Genomic DNA, 16,576 nt, shown 5'->3' on the forward strand with positions numbered 1-16,576 from the left:
CAGCGTGTCGTTCCTCGTTCCGAGGCCCCGTGCGCGCCGCCTTCTGCCTCCTCCCGCGTTCTTCTTCGTTGTCTCCTCCCGCGTGTTTTCCGAGCACCGGGTTCGCCGTGCTTGGAGGAGGAGCGAGAGGGATGCGTGCGCCACCTTCCCGGGAGCCGAGTGCAGAAACAGCTTCTTAGGATCCGCCTTAGCACTCTGCCTGTCAACAGCCTGTGTCTGACTGTGCCTTGGTCTCGTCTCTTTGCAGTTCTGGAAACTTCCACTGTCTCCCTGCCTCGGCCAGCCAGAGCACAGGCAGCTCCCGTCCTAGGAAGCCTTCCGTGGGCACAGTCTGCCACCCCCCTGGTGAGTCGCTGTGCTTTCTCCCTGTCGTGGCCCCGTAAGCCGCTTGCCGTTGCCGTGGTTTGGTTGTCCTTCCTTCCCTCGTACCACGGCCAGAAGACAGCCGCGTCCTGTGTGCTTGCCTGGGCGAGGGGAGAGGGCAGAGGGATCGTCCTCCGTGCTGGAGAAGCGAACCTGCCTGGACGGGCGGGACCTTGAGGGGGCGTGACGGGTGGGAGCATGGCCTGAGGCCCTGGCTCTGTCCCCTCCGCCCATGTCCAGCTCACCAGGGCAGCAGCGGGCGGAGGGGCTTCAGGGACTCCTCCGTCATCTTCGCCTGGACCGGGGCTCACCCGTGTGCCGGGCGCGGAGGAGGATGCAGCCACGCCGTGGCCTGCCTGTTCCAGAGTCGAGGCGCGCCCCCAGCTCCCCGCCCACGTGTCCGGCGCCCCTTTCAGTTGAGCGCCTGTGCCCCCCTGGCGTTTCACCTGCCGTGTGCGCTTAAAACCTGCATTTGCTGCTCGATCCTCGCCACCACCGGCTCCGTGAAGAGAGGGAAATGGTCACCCTTCTCAGGTGGGGGGACGGGCTCCCGCACTCACGTGTCTTCCTCGAGGTCTGCGGACGTCCTGGCCGGGCCCAGGCGTGGCTGACCCACGTCGGGCTCTTTCCAGGGCACCCTAGCCTCCTGGCAGGGCCTTGAACAAGCCCCATGTGCGTTCCAGAACGCTCCATGTTAATTCCAGAACGCTCCATGTGCGTTCCGGAACCCCGGCATGCAGAGCTTCCTGACTGCTCTATTGTTGTCCACCTAAGGCGCATTTTTAGACATTTTTCCCCCAAATTTTAATAGCCTGGAGGTACCGGATAACATACCTGGATGTTATCTGTCCTTTTACGTTAAAAGGGTGAACTGTGTGTCACCCTCCAGGAACCCAGGGTGGGGGGTAAGCACAGCAGGGAAGAGGAGGTCCACCCCCTGCTCCGCTCTGGTCTGGCCACCCTCAGCCTGTGGGGCCTGTGTTTCCTGTCTCCATCTCCTGCCGTCCTCCTTGAAATCAGGCTCAGAGTTGATCGCTTCCCCCGTTCTAACCCTTCTGTGCACGCAGGGGAGGGGTTGCCGGCCCCGTGGAGGACTGGGCCCAGTGGAGCGCCGGGCCCCATGGAGGGCTGGACCCCGTGGAGCGCTGGACCCCTGGGCCCCATGGAGTGCCAGGCCCCATGGAGGGCTGGGCCCCATGGGGGGCTGGGCCCCGTGGAGCGCTGGGCCCCGTGGAGGGCTGAGCCCTGTGGGGGGCTGGGCCCCGTGGAGCGCTGGGCCCCATGGAGGGCTGAGCCCTGTGGGGGGCTGGGCCCCGTGGAGCGCTGGACCCCGTGGAGGGCTGGGTCCCGTGGGGGGCTAGGCCCTGCGGAGCGCCAGGCCCCATGGAGCACTGGGCCCCGTGGCGGGCCGGGCCCCGTGAAGGGCTGGGCCCTGTGGAGCGCTGGACCCCTGGGCCCCATGGAGTACTGGGCCCCGTGGTGTGCTGGGCCCTGTGGAGCGCCGGGCCCCGTGGAGCGCTGGGCCCCGTGGTGGGCTGGGCCTTGTGGAGCGCTGGGCCCCATGGAGGGCCGGGTCCCTGGGCCCTCTGGAGTGCTGGGTCCCGCCGGCCTGGCTGAGCCGGGCAGAGCTGGGCCTCACGCCCTGTCCCGTCCGCAGGGCTTCGTGGATGCCACTCCCTCGTGTGGAGCCCCTTAGCTTTGAACCGTGGCCTGAAACGTGGCCTGGCGTTCCTGACGTTCAGCGGAGAGGCGCAGACTAGCACGTGGGGGTGAGCACGGTTGGTGGAGGACGTGGTCCGCCCGTATTCCAGGGCAGGGGAAGGCGACTTGTCCACGTCTGCCCAGGAGGGGGGTCAGCCAGGGCCCAGTGTGGGGTCGAACCCCAGGATGCGGCTGGGGGTCGCTGCCCCGACATGCCTGGGGCGTGGCGGAGCTCCAGCCTGGGTGCCCCCTGTGGCTCTGCGTGTGGAGGCACCTGCATGGAGTCGGCCGCACATAGACGGTTCCCGGCCCGGTGGCGCCCCGTGAGCCTTGGTTTTACCCCGGGCCCCTCTCAGCCCCCCCGGGACTCTCCCCGCGAAGGGGAACCTTGAGGCAGGACCCGCGGATTTGAGCCCTTGCTCATCACCGTTGCGGGTCATTGGTCAGAACCGTCACCGTGCGCCCCCCGCGGCTCCCGAAGTCCTCGGTCACGGCCAACCTCGGGCCTGCTGGGGTGGGCACACGACCTCAGAGCCGCGGTCCCTGGGAAGGCGATGGCTGGTGCTGCAGGGGGAGGGGGGCCAGCTGGGTGCTCGGCAGCCCCCAAGGGCCAGGGGTGAGTTACTTCTGAGGGGCTCCTTCAGCCCCGGCCGTGGCAGAGCTTTGGGAGAGGCCCGAGGGGCTGCTCATGGGGAAGGTGGGCTCCAGGGAAGCTTTGGGCCTCCAGCTGCAGGATGGAGGTGGCTCTTGTGCCGGGGGCCGGGGGCATCTCATCTCCTGGGCATTGACCCTCTGTGAGCCGAAGGCAATGCCGGGGCCTGGGGTAGAGCGAGAGCTGTGGCCAAGCAGATGCCCGGTCCAGGGCTTGCCTGGACTCTCTCACCTAACGCCCAGTGGCTCCCTGCATCCTTGGTGGGCTGGACCCCCGCAGTGGGAGCCCAGATGGGAGCCTGTCCGTGGCTCCCCCATGTCCCCGTGACCTGGCTGCAGCGCCGTTCACTTTAGAAGGGTGCCTGGCTGCAAACCTTTTTATAGCATTTGCCTCCTGCTACCACTGGGAAAGAAGGGAGACATTACTTGAGTCGTAATTTACTTAGAGGCCAGAATGATGGTGATTAGTGGCAGAAGGAGTCCACTTTGGAGTAATGAAATTAATTTAAAATGTAGCAAATTCTCGTTGATGATCCGAGGCATCTGATGGCATGAATCCCAGGGACTGGGCTTCCTGCAGTGTTCTTGGTGATGATCCACTTGTCAGGATCCACTTGCAGCTGCAAACGACAGCCCTTGTGATGGAGCGGTGGCTGCGAGGCTGTGAAGGCTGGCTGCACTCCTGGGTGGCGAATGGGACGCCAGCTGGGATTTGGAGAGCGTGGGTGAAACCTCAAGTAGCTACTTTATTCTCGTTTATTCCAGGCACCATCAGAGTTTGGCAAAGTACGTTTATGGGCCAAACCTGCCTATGGCCTGTTTTTGTCAATAAAGTTTTACTGGCACACAGCCACACCCGTCTCTCGGGCCGCTTTCGTGCTAGAGCAACGGACTGGCATGGCTGCGACAGAGACCCCAGTGGCCCTCAGAGCCTAAAATGCCTCCTGTCTAGTCCTTTACAACAAAAGTTCGCTGGCCTGTCTAGATCATCTCAGAACCTCCAGAAACACTCCGCGCCTGCCCGCACGCAGAGCTGGGCGGCTCTTCTCTGCTGATCCTTACGGCTGTGCCCACCCTCCTGGACCCCACAAATCCCAGGGCATGACACGTCCCGTGGCTCTCCCTTGCGATCTGCCCAGGGTGCCGTCCTCGCTGGGTGCCTGCAGGGGAGGACACCTTCAGGAGCTTTCTCCTGAGTGGGGGGCACAGGAGAGAGAGGCGTGTGGGCGCCTCATCTGGTGACGAGCCAGCGTGAGGCACATGGTGAGGTAGTGTGGGCGGGTGCCTGTAGAACCGAGCCGATTTGGGGCTTTCTTCACGTTTAACTGTCCACTTCTCTGGCCACACCTGCGCCATGGCTTAAGCCTGGTTGGGGTCACAGGCGAGTTACGGGTCCTTTCCCATCAGTTGGGAGGTCTGGATGGTGGGGACCTCTGGACCCCATGTTGGTGGTTGGAGAGGAGGCGGCAGGTAAGGGCTCCTGCTCCTGCACTAGCTCATCTCTGGCCCTAGAAGTTTGATTTTATTGTTTTCAGTAACAACTCTGTAGAAGTCTCGTGTCCCTACCGTGCAATTTACCTGTTTCGATTCAGTGGTTTTTAGCATATTCCCCAAGTCATGCATCTATTGCCACCTTCGATTTTAGAACATTTCCATCACCCCCTCTGGGAAAAACATTTCCGTCACCCCCATCCTGCCTCCAGCCCCGGGTGGCCACGAGTCTGCTCTCCTTCTCTGGGTTTCCCTGGTGTGGACATTTCCTTTGAAAGGAATCGTAGCATGCACTCTTGTGTCAGGATTCTCGCACTCGGCACCATGTTTCCAGGTGTCGTCTGTGTGATCACCTAGACCATTCCCTCCTTTGGCTGAAGGATATTCCCGTGTGGGTGTACCACAGGTGTTTGTGCGTTCGTTCTCTCATTCATGGGTGACCGTGCAGTTGTTTCCATCCTTTTTCTATCGAGAATACTGCTCCCGTGGCCGTCGTGGCACACCTTCGCGTGGGTGTCGTGGCATGCCTTTGCATGGATGTCTGTTTTCAGCGCTTTGGGTTTGTATCTGGGAGCGGGATTGTTGGGTGTTACGGTGCAGCAGAGTGGATTATGCACCCCAGTTGAGGCACGTTCTCGATCTTCGCCCACATCCGTGTGGGTGTGAACCGGTGGGGATGGGACCTCTTGCAGAGGCTATTTCAAATGAAGGCGTGGCCCAGGTGAATGAGGGGGGCCTTAATCGGGGTCACTGGGGTGCTTTATAAGCAGAAGAAATTCAGATTAGTAAGCAAAGGCCACGGGAGGTGCTGGAAGCCAGAAGTCAGTGGGAACTCAGAAGAGAAAGGAGAGGCCATCACCATGTGATGCAAGGAAGGGGTACAAGTCAAGGAACCCCAAGGATCTCCAGCAGCGGGCCCCAGTACGCCCCTCTTGGGCACCTTGATCTTGGGCTTTCCTTAGCCTGAAAACCGTGAGCCCGTAAACCCCTGTCGTTGAAGGCAACACTGTTTGGTGGCTGTCGTAGCCACTTGGGAAAGCAGAACACCCGGTAACGGCCAGACCACCCAGCATCGGCACCTTCCGTTCCCACCAGCAGGGTGTGAGGGCTCCTGTCTCCACACCCTCCCCAGCACTTACTACTTCCCGGGTTCTTTTTTTTTTTAAAAGATTTATTTATTTATTTATTTCTCCCCTGCCCCGGTTGTCTTTTCTGTGTCTATTTGCTGCGTCGTTGTCTTTGTCCACTTCTGTTGTTGTCAGCGGCACGGGAATCTGTGTTTCTTTTTGTTGCGTCATCTTGTTGTGTCAGCTCTCCGTGTGTGCGGCACCATTCCTGGGCAGGCTGTGCTTCCTTTCGCGCTGGGTGGCTCTCCTTACGAGGTGCACTCTTTGCGCGTGGGGCTCCCCTACATGGGGGACACCCCTATGTGGCATGGCACTCCTTGCGCGCATCAGCACTGCACATGGGTCAAGGATGCCCGGGGTTTGAACCGCGGACCTCCCATGTGGTAGACGGATGCCCTAACCAGTGGGCCAAGTCTGCTTCTCATACTTCCCGGGTTCTTGATGACGGGCATCTTGCTTCGGGTGGAGTGGCTTTGACAGATTGAGGTTTGAGCACCAGCGGTGGTTTCGGGTGCCCTGGGGACCTGGCCCTCGGGCCGCCTTGCTCTTGAAGTGCTGGCCTTCTGGGGAGCCCTGGAGGTTGCAGCTTGTGGAACGCTGAGTGTGCTTTCTGCTGAAGAATCATATTTCGAGCGATTGGGATTCAGGAGCTGGTCGCGCCGAGGCGCGTGCAGGGAAATGGGGTTGGCCGGGCGTCAGCAGGACACCCAAAGAGTGTGGACAGGTGACCTCAGCTGCTTGGGAGCCCCCTGCCAGCTATTGCTCAGGGCAGCCTCCAGTCGGGAAGATGCTTCCTTATGTGCCCCCCCCATGCCAGGAAAAGGGGTGCCTCCTGGGGAAGTCTTCCTGGTGTGCTGGGGAACCCGAGACAGGCCTGGCTGGCTCTTGGCTCACCCACGCCGAGGGCCGCGGCCTTAGCCTCCTTGGTGTCTCCAGGTGCACGACCTCAGCCATCTGGAGAGCCAGGGGTGTCTGGGCAGAACCTGCTAAAGGAGACGCAAGCACAGCAGGGGAGGAGAGCCCTCCTGGAAGGCTCCGGAAGCACAGCGGTTAGAACCGGGGTGGCTCCTGGTCCAGGGGCCCTGCCCCTCGTTGGACGCTCTTAGATGCCGAGGCCTGGGGAGTCTGGGTCTTGCTGGGGGTCAAGCAGTGAGAAGAACCAGGGCCTTCTGGTTCTCTTGCCTGCACTTGAGGTGGCGTTGAATTGCATTGTCTTGAGGGTCGTGGTCCTTCCCGCATGGGATGCTCTCGGCTGGGGCCAGGGAGCCCCCATCTCAGCCATTTGAAGGCAGGTGATGGGACGCTCATTGTCAAGGTGGAAACGGTTGTCTCTTTGCTGAATTTGTTTATTTGAAAAGCTGCTCCCGTGTTTCGATGGCAGGTGGGAAATTCGCAAAAATACAGGTAGAGAAGATGGCAAATTTGGTGTAAGGATGGACAGATGGGCGGCTCAGGTGCAGCCGCCAGCTGCCTCCCACTTTGAATCGGATTCCGCGTGTGGGCAGCATCTAGGAGAGCGGAGACTTGGTTCTATTTGAGATGCACTATTTAGGTCTGATGCCCACAAGGCGCCAGTGATGATTAGGAAAACAAATTCATGGCAGGGAGTCAGGACTTTCCTCTGCTTGTGGAGTGTTTCACTTTCCTTTTTTTTTTTTTAATTAGAGATGTTGTAGGTTTACAAAAAAATCGTGCAGAAAGCAGAAATCCTGCACACTGCCCTATGCACCATTTTCCCTATTACTAGCAATTTGCATTAGAGTGGTATCTCTGTTACAGTTGATGAAACTATAGTTATGTCATTATTAAACTATAGCCCATAGTTTACATTATGGTTCACGGATTGTGGTTTTTAATGTTGTTATTCAGGTAAAATATATACAACATGAAGTTTCCCATTTTAATCAGGTTCAACTAGTTAATTCAGTGGTATTAATCACATTCACAGAGTTGGGCTACCAGCATCGCCATCCATCACCAAAATTTTTCCATCACCCCAAACAGAAAATCTATCCATTAAGCATTAACTCCCCTTTCTCTACCCACGCTCTGGCCCCTGGTAACCTCTATTCCAGTTTCTGACTGTGATTTAGTGTATTCTAATTATTTTGTACAAGTGATATCGTAGAGTATTTGTCCTTTTGTGTCTGGCTTATTTCACTCAGCGTAATGTCTTCAAGGTTCATCCACATTGTAGCCTGCGTCAGGATGTCACTCCTTTTATGACCGGCTGTTCCATTGTGTGCATAGACCACAAGTGGTTCATCCATTGATTGGTTGATGGACACTTGGGTTGCTTCCATCTTTTGGCAATTGTGAATAATGCTGCTGTGGACAATGGTGTGCAAATATTTGGGTATATACCTAGAGGTGGAATTACCAGGTCATGTGGTCGTTCTATACTTGACTTCCTGAGGAACTGCCAAGCTGTTTTCCGCACAGGCTGAACCATTTTACCTTCCTACCAGCAACGAATGAGCGCTCGTCTTCCCCCAGCTCCTCTCCAGCACTTGGTATTTTCTGTTCTTTTTAACAGTAGCCTGGATTCTAATAGGTCTGAAATGGTATCTCATTGTGGTTTTGACATGCAATTCCTTAATGGCTGATGATACTGAGCATTTTTTATGGGTTTATTGGCTGTATGTGTAGCTTCTTTAGAGAACTGTCTATTCAAATCTTTGCCCATCTTTAAATTGTATTGTTTGTCTTTTGTTGTTCAGTTGTAGGATTCCTTTCATTCATTCTTGGCATTAAACCCTTATCACATACATGATTTCCAAACCTTTTCTCCCATTCTGAGGTTGTCTTTTTACTTTCATGATAAAGTCCTTTGATGCACAAAAGTTTTTAATTTTGATGAATTCCTATTTATCTATTTTTTTTTCCATTTGTGCCTTGTGCTTTTGGTGTAAAGTCCAAGAAACCATTGTCTAGCAGAAGGTCCCAAAGTTGTTTTCTATTTCATTCTAAGAGTTTTATAGTTTTTGTTCTTATGTTTAGGTCTTTGACCCATTTGGAGTTGAATTTTGTGTGTGGCGTGAGGGAAGGACCCACGTTCCTTCTTTTGCACCTGGAGATCCAGTTTTCCCAGCACCATTTGTTGAAGAGACTCTTCTTTCCGCATTGAGTGGACGTGGCAGCCTTGTCAGAAGTCAGCTGACCTTAGATGTGAGGGTTGGTTTCTGAATTCTCGGTCAGATTCCGTTGGTCTCTTTGGACCAATAAGAGGTTTACGAGTTCCCAGAATCTGCATGCAGGTGGAAGAGACCAGTGTGTGTGAGAACGTGTGTGACGGTGTGTGTGCTCACACACACACGCTGCTTCCATGTGTACACTTTCTTGGGGAGAAAGCTCCGTGGCTGTTACCCGATTCTAGGGGGGACTGTTATGGGTTTAACTGTGCACCCCCCAAAGTACATGCTCATACCTACCCCCTGGTCTCATGAATGTGACTCACCTGGAAATAGGGTCTTTGAAGAGGTGATTAGTTAAGATGAGACCAAACCTGACTCCTTGTAGAGGAGGAGGTTTTGTCACCTTCAGTAGGAGACAGGAGGAGGGAGGCAGCCACGGGCCGGGGAAGACACTGACCTTGGCTTCCACAGCCAAGGAACGACACGGGTCACCACCTGCCCACCAGAACCCAGGGAGGGGCATGGAAGGGCACTCTCCTTCAAGGGGCCCCGGCCCTGCCGACACCTGCGTTTCAGACCCGTGGCCTCCAGGACCGAGCGAAGAGCATTTCTGCCGTGTAAGCCGACTTGTGTGCGGAGCGTCGTTCCAGCACCCCTGGCTCCTAAGGCAGGAGGCTGGGCCCGGCCAAGGTCATGCTCAGGCATGAGAAGCCGGGCACTTGGCTGCGTCCCTTTGCTCTGAAACATCCGTTCCTTCCTCCAGGTCAATGTTTTTGTTCGCTGAATGCTGTCCAAGCCACATGCCAGAGCTAGGTTGGCTTTATAACGGACGTCGGTTCGGTTCAAAGCTTACGGTTCTGAGAGGTGAAGGTGTCCAAGTCGAGGCAGCCTCGAGATGCTGGCTCACCAGGTCGCAGCTGTGAGTGACCTGGTCCCTGGCAGGACACGTGCCGGACTGCTCGGCTCTCCCCTCTCCTCCGGGCCTCGTCTCTTCAGCCTCGAGCTGCTCCGAGGGCCCGGCCTCCCAGGGGCCTCTTCTCAGGCCTCTGCGCCCCGCAGGTTCCGGCCTCTGGGACCTCTCCTTCTGTCTTTGCGGCCTTTCTCTGTCCCTGCTTTCAGGCCTCTGTTTATAAAGGGCTCCAGCGAGAGGACCACGACCCACCCTGGGCCACGCCTCACCAGAGCGGTCCACTCAAAGGCCCCCGACCCGAATCCAGGCATCTCCAGTCCGAGGGCCCACGCCATAGGAATGGATTAGCTTCAGGAACAGGATCTTTTCTGGAATCCACAGGAAGCTTCCAGCTGTCACAGCCAATGGGGCAGAACAGGGCCTTTCGGTCGCTCCCACTCACACCTTAGGGCGTCGGTGCCCACTGGGGTTCTTGTGGCAGGGCGAGGTGGGCGCGTCGCAGCTGGCCTTGTCCTGAAGGCTCTGCCCCGAAAACCTCCAGCGTGATTCCTCGGTTAGAAAAAGCCGTTCCAGTCCACACTCTGCACCTTATCACCTTGCCAGTAGCTTGTGAAGACGTTTCTCGCACTGAGGGAATTCGGTGGGCATGGCCGCCCGCTTCCGGGCTTGGCCTCCACCTGCCGCCGGCTGACCAGCTGACCGGCTGCCCCAGGCTGACCTACCCCACACGGTGGGAAAATGAGAACGACCAGGACCTCAGGGGCAGGGGAGCGCCTCACAAGGCATGATGAATTCAATGGAAAGGACTGGACTTTGTTTGAAGGTGATTTCCCCCCTCTCTGGGAGGTTAGTGTCCTTTCTTTAATGAAATAGTGATAATACCACTCACTTCTAAAAAATTGGTTTTCCAAGAAGTTTTAGATTACATGAATGATACATAAAAAAATATAAGGGATTCTCATATGCCCCACCCTTCCCCCTCCCACACTTTTCCACACAACTCACTCTGAAAAATGCCTTTACCTGGGAAAATGAAATGATCGTATCACAGGAATTATTTATGTTTATTTTCCTGGTCTGTGAGATCCCAAAGTTTAGTGACCTCTGGTCTAAACCTTAAGCGGTCTGACACTTTGAGATTATTCATGAATCCCACAAAGAGAAAAATTATGTTTGTAAAGTAATATGTTCCTCTGGGCGTGATGCCCTCTAGTCTTAAATTCGGTGAGGGGCCTCTGGTTAGGTTTACTTGATAAAATCAATTTAGGGCTTCCGATAGGGCTAGGTCAGTAAGGCGTAACTCAGGTTGGATCTCCACCCCCTCTCTGTGGTCCAGTATGAATGGACCCTCACTCAGGAGACACAAGAAGACACACAGATGACAGAACTTTGTCATTTTGATCCTGCCATGTGACAGAAAGGAGAACCTCAAGCAACGAAGGCCCTGGGGAGAGCTGAGCCATGCGCCTGATAGTTTGCAGCTGACCTTGGGAAGAGAGCCAAGACTGATATGAAAGGCCCAGAAAATATGAGCCTTATGCCAGGAGAGAGAGGAAACCCTGAGAGACCAGCCCTGAGCCAGCTGCAGCTGAGAGGAAGCCCAAAGGGCGAGCTGGGTCCTTGCAGAGGGTGAGAAAGCAGCCTTGAGCTGGACCCTTTAGGGCCTGGTGACTGCACGCTTCTGCCCCAAATAAATACCCTTTATGAAAGCCAACAGCCTTTTGGTACCTGCATCGGCACCCCTTCTGGCAGATTAATACAAGCGGTATTTGCACACGTGTGTGAGCACACATGTGTGTTATGTGCGTGTGCACGTACCTTGTGCTCGGGCTTTTTAGATTTTTATGTTTATTGTTATATAGGCAAGTTTTTCAGCACTTAGTTCTTTGGTGTGTACTGGCCTCTTACTAGCCTCCTTATCGCTGTGGGTGGCATCACACCCACTGGACAGATAAGGAGACTGAGGCCCAAAGAGCTTAAAGGACTTGCTGACGGTTCCACCTAGGGAGGCACAGAGGAAGGATGCCAGCTCGGCCCTTTTCATCCCAGGGACTGCCCCGTGGCCCCTGTTTCCTGGTGCCCTCTCCATGAGCATCCTCAGAGTGGGGCGGTTTTATAGCCATCTGCGATAGCCATAGCACCTGGCTCATAACCCGTCAAGGGTGCAGAAAGGCTTGTGTGTGGTTCTGAAGTGGCAGCTTAATCAACATCCCTGGAGCTCTTGGGAGTTTGGAAAGCATCATCAGATGTGTATGCGTGGGATTCTGGGGTTTGCCCAGTTCGTGCTGCTGGCCTCCTGTTTACATGCTGGGTGCTGCCACCCATTTCCCCGTCTGTGCCCTCTTCTCTCACACCTCTGCTGGGGTTACCCTCTCTCCTGGCATGGCTGCTCCCTGCCCTGGCCAACTGACCCCCCGCCAATGCTCCCCTCCGTCCAGGACCCCTCCCACCAAGGCCAGCCCTGCAGCTGCCTCTCTGAGCACTGCCTGCTGTTCACATTTGCTTTCTGTAGCCCTCCTACATTTGATACAGTGACATTCCAACGGCTGATTTACATAGCTCATTCTTTACATTTGGGGTTTTAGGCTTTTTAAGTCTTTCTCAGAAGGCCCGGGACTCTCATCTTTGCTGTTGTTTAAATGGAATCCCTTGAAATCAAGAAAGCAGAACTCAAAGGTAGCTGGGAATGGACAGAGGAATTCTTAATTTGTCGTTCAGCTGTTGGGCTCTGGAGACAAAACAAGGCTAGCACTAATGGTTTACTTTCCAGAAAGCCCTGGCTTTGTGGGAAAAAGGCTGCCTCGAGCTTTAGTCAGAGCTGCTCAGATTTGGGAAAAAAGGAATAGATGATGTGGGTGAGAGAAGGAAACTGGGGCCTTTTAATGTGGATTCATCTGTTCTTTGTGGATAAAACTTTTACCCACATTTCAGCAACTCATTGAAAGCAGGTTAGAAACCTGCTGATTTCATGTTTTCTCAGAAAGAACAAGGGAGAAATGTGAGAGAATGTAATTCACCAAAACAGACAAATAAACCTTTAACTTGTGGGGTTTTGCCCATCTCAGGCCGATGGAAATATAGTTCATGGGGTTCGGTTGAATCCAAATTGTCCTGCCTTTTTTTTTTTCTTCCCCGTTGGTGTTTTTATTATGTTACAGATTGTCAGCTGTTTTCTTAGGTAGTGAGCAGGTGCTTTGGAAGAAAAGCTATGTAATTTTTTCCGTAGTTCTGTAGCTGTGAATATGAAGATAATCTAATTTTCCTTTCTGTCAAACGGTAGGCAGGGATGAGGGGATGGGCTGCCAATTCGCCGCAATCTCTAAATATTAATGCTTCCGTGACTCCTTTAGATTTATTCCTTTCACACTCAAATGGTAATTTTGCATTCACCTCCCAGTGTTAAGTCTCCCTGGATGTTTTCAAAGGGAGCAGTTCAATAAATAAAAGCTGTTTAATGGTCATGAAATAGATTCTAAGTAATACTTAATTAAGAGCGCAGAGGGAAGTCCAGCCGATGCAGATGCAGTTGTACACGACGAAACCTGGGTAGGACCCGTCGCAGTGTCTTGGGGGATTGGCTGTCTGGAGGGGTGTTTTCTAAAGATGTTCCCCAAGGTCGTGACGGAAGCTCTAAGAGTGTTCCAGCAAGGGTGTGAAGGGGAAAATAAAGCTTTGGGTTAACATCACGCCCTTTACTTCAGTCCAAGCAATGAATTGCGGCCCAGGCCGGCCCTCTTGCTGCTGGTTTGGCGAGGTCCGTTGCCTGGCTTTGCCCCTTGTGGTCACCGTGTGGTCACTGCAGTGAACACTGGGGACCGGGCACTGTGCTGGGCACTGGGCACGCGGGGAGAGGTCGGGCATGGCCCCCCCGAAGGGGGGGGCAGCAGAACGCAGCGCGTCCCAGGGGACCCCAGCCTCCGCAGCCCCCGCAGCCTGGGAGGCTCAGGTCCCGCAGGGCTGGGGCAGCCTTTCTCCTCTTACCCAATTCTCAGCCGATAAATCCCTTGTAAATAACTCTTGATGTGAACCTCGGTCCTCGCCCCCCAGAGTGACCCTGTGACAAACAAGTCACACACACACATGCACATACACACCCCCCCCCCGAGATGCCAGGGTGAGTCACCCCCCCTCCGAGGTCAGTGCCTGGGTACGAGTTTTAATTGGCTAAAGGCTGCCAGAGCAACACGCCGAGGCGAGGGGGCCTTTCAGAGGGGCTTTCTTAACCCCAGAGCTCAGTTCTGAGACCGTGAAGTGCCCGAATCAAGGCGTCCCCGGGATCCCTTCTCCCTGTGCCGCGGCTGTGGGTGGGCAGGCAAGCAGGTGGCAGTGCCCGCTCGTCCCTCCCCTCCCTGCGCTGTGGGCGGGCAGCGCATGGCAGTGTCCAGGCGCGTGGCAGTGCCCACTCATCCCTCCCCTCCCTGCAGCTGTGGGCGGGCAGTGCATGACAGTGTCCAGGCACGTGGCAGTGCCCGCTCGTCCCTCCCCTCCCTGCGGCTGTGGGCGGGCAGTGCATGGCAGTGTCCAGGCGCGTGGCAGTGCCCGCTGTCCCTCCCCTCCCTGCGGCTGTGGGCGGGCAGTGCATGGCAGTGTCCAGGCGCGTGGCAGTGCCCGCTGTCCCTCCCCTCCCTGCGGCTGTGGGCGGGCAGCGCATGGCAGTGTCCAGGCACGTGGCAGTGCCCGCTGTCCCTTCCCTCCCTGCGTCTGTGGGCGGGCAGCGTATGGCAGTGTCCAGGCGCGTGGCAGTGCCCACTCATCCCTCCCCTCCCTGCAGCTGTGGGCGGGCAGTGCATGACAGTGTCCAGGCACGTGGCAGTGCCCGCTGTCCCTCCCCTCCAGGCCTTGTTCTCAGCCTCTGGCTAAAGGAACTTCTCCCCACCAGTTTTCTGTTGATTGCGCCTCTGGGCTCTTCTCTGTCTCTGCAGCTCTTTTCCGTTTCTGCAGCTCTTTATTTCTCTGTCTGGAAAGGACTCCAGTAAAAGGATTAAGACTCGCCCTGGGCCATGCAATCTAATCAGAGGCCGTAACTGTAGTAATTTAATCAAAAGTCCTCACCTGTGATAGGTTTACGTGGCCAGGAATTGATTAGCTGTAGGAACAGGGAACTCGGGGGCCTGAAACAAAAGTTTCAGGAAGGAACACACAGATACTGAGATTGACACCTGGGTGAGGAACACACACACACACACACACACCCCAAGATGCTTGGATATAACACACACACACACACACAGATTGATGCCTGGGTATATAACACAGACACACACACACCCTGAGATGCCTGGATAACACACACACACACAGATGCCTGGGTAAGTCACACACGCACACACACACACACACCCTGAGATGCCTGGATACATAACACATGCACAGGTTGACACCTGGGTAATTAGCACACATGCACACACACCCGAGCGGCCTGGATAACACCCACACACCCACACCCGAGATGCCTGAGTAAACGTAGGCATAGGTCTGAGGGGTTGGGAGCATTGTCAGAACTGCCCTTTTCTGGAACGTTCTTCCTGAGGACTTTGGAGATAAGGTGCTGTCCCTGCCCTCCGGAGACCATTGGGCAAACACTTGGCTGTCCTTAACCTCAATTCCAACAGCCAGTGTCAGAGGACCCCGAGGAGGACTCCCCCGTGGAGGGTCCCAGCTGGCCCAGGACTGGCCTGGAATTCCAGGCTTGGACCCTCGAGGGTCTGGCTGCAGGGGCAGGCGGGCCTGCCGCGGGCGCTCCGCCGAGCTGGTCTCTCGGCGCTGCTCCCCCGGGGGCCGCGAAGCCTCAGCGAGCCCCGAGCCAGGGCTTCCGGACGAGGCTGGGCGCGTGGCGTGGAAGGTGGCGGCGCGGCCCCGAGGGCGGCCCCGGTCAGCTGGGCTCTGATGTGGGAGGACCCAAAGCTGGTGGCAGTGGCGGCCCGAGCAGAAGCCACACCCACCAGCGGTCGGCCTGGGGCGCCTTCACGGCCCGGGGCTCGGCCACACAGCACAGGCCACGCGGCGCGCGTAGGCTCCGGGGTCTGGGGACGCCAAGGGCTTGGGTGCGCGGGGCCCCTGGGACGCAGGGCGCTCCCTCCGCAGACTCTTTCCCTTGCCCTTCCCTGGCCCCCTTGGGAGAGGAGGAGGGAAGGGGTGCCCACAGGTGGGGTCGGGGCATCCCCAGCCCTCTGCGTGTCTCTGGGCTCTGGGCTCTTGGTCCCTTCAACCCTGACCCCGTTGCCTCTCTAATTGCTGATTTTCAAAGCTTAAAGCTGCGACCCAGGGAGCCGTGGTACCTGGACAAGAGCTGGGTCTGGTACTTTCACGTTGACGAAGAACGAGTGGCCCTGCTTGCGTCAGGAGTGGAGCTCGGCCCTGGTTACGCTGACCCCCTTGAGATAGCACCTCCCGGCGTGTCTGTGGCAATTGACACCTGCGGCTCTGGTCGTGGTGCCACGGCCTTCGCCCGGGCAGGAGGAGCGCCTGTGAGGCACCTTCCCGTTGGGAGCCTGTCTCCTGAGAGCCTGCCTGCGGGGTGCACAGCTCCCCTTCCTGGCTCTCCTCGGCGGCACCCCGGTGCTGTCTGGTGGAAATGCCTGGGCTCCCTCCTGGCAGGGCCAGGCCACCGTGAGCCGAGGAAAAGAGCTCCTGGCCCCAGAGCCAAGGAAGTCTGGCCTCGTCCCCTGGTGACCCGTGTTGAAGGCTCTCTCCATATCGCCTCCGTGCATTTTATTTTATTTTATTTTATTTTTAAATTATTTATTTATTTTTTAAAATTACATTATGAAAAATATGAGGTCCCATTCAACCCCACCGCCCCCGCCCCCCACTCCCCCCACAGCAACACTCTCTCCCATCATCATGACACATCCATTGCACCTGGTAAGTTCATCTCTGAGCATCACTGCACCCCATAGTCAATGGTCCACATCATAGCCCAGACTCTCTCACGTTCCATCCAGTGGGCTCTGGGGGGATCTACAGTGTCCCGTAATTGTCCATGAAGCACTATCCAGGACAACTCCACGTCCCGAAAACGCCTCCACATCTCATCTCTTCCTCCCGTTCCCCACACCCAGCAGCCCCCATGGCTACCGTTCCCACACCCATTCCACATTTTCTCTGTGGACATTGGATTGGTTGTGTCCATTGCACACCTATGTCAAGTGAGGGCTTAGATTCCACATGGGTACTGGATGCACTCCTCCCGCTTCCAG

At 56.2% G+C, this 16,576-nt stretch overlaps 1 protein-coding gene across 3 annotated transcripts in view; it reads left to right on the forward strand.

Moving 5' to 3' along the window:
* The window catches only part of SHANK2 (SH3 and multiple ankyrin repeat domains 2), a 619,022-nt gene that overhangs the window by 36,346 nt on the left and 566,100 nt on the right, over window positions 1-16,576 (forward strand). For all 3 annotated transcript variants that reach the window (XM_071217914.1, XM_058304998.2, XM_071217913.1), the window contains exon 2: window positions 248-345. The gene's annotated coding sequence lies outside the window, so the exon portion shown is untranslated. The remainder of the gene's footprint in view (window positions 1-247; window positions 346-16,576) is intronic.

Source organism: Dasypus novemcinctus, chromosome 10, assembly GCF_030445035.2.
Source record: "Dasypus novemcinctus isolate mDasNov1 chromosome 10, mDasNov1.1.hap2, whole genome shotgun sequence".
Taxonomy (NCBI): domain Eukaryota; kingdom Metazoa; phylum Chordata; class Mammalia; order Cingulata; family Dasypodidae; genus Dasypus; species Dasypus novemcinctus.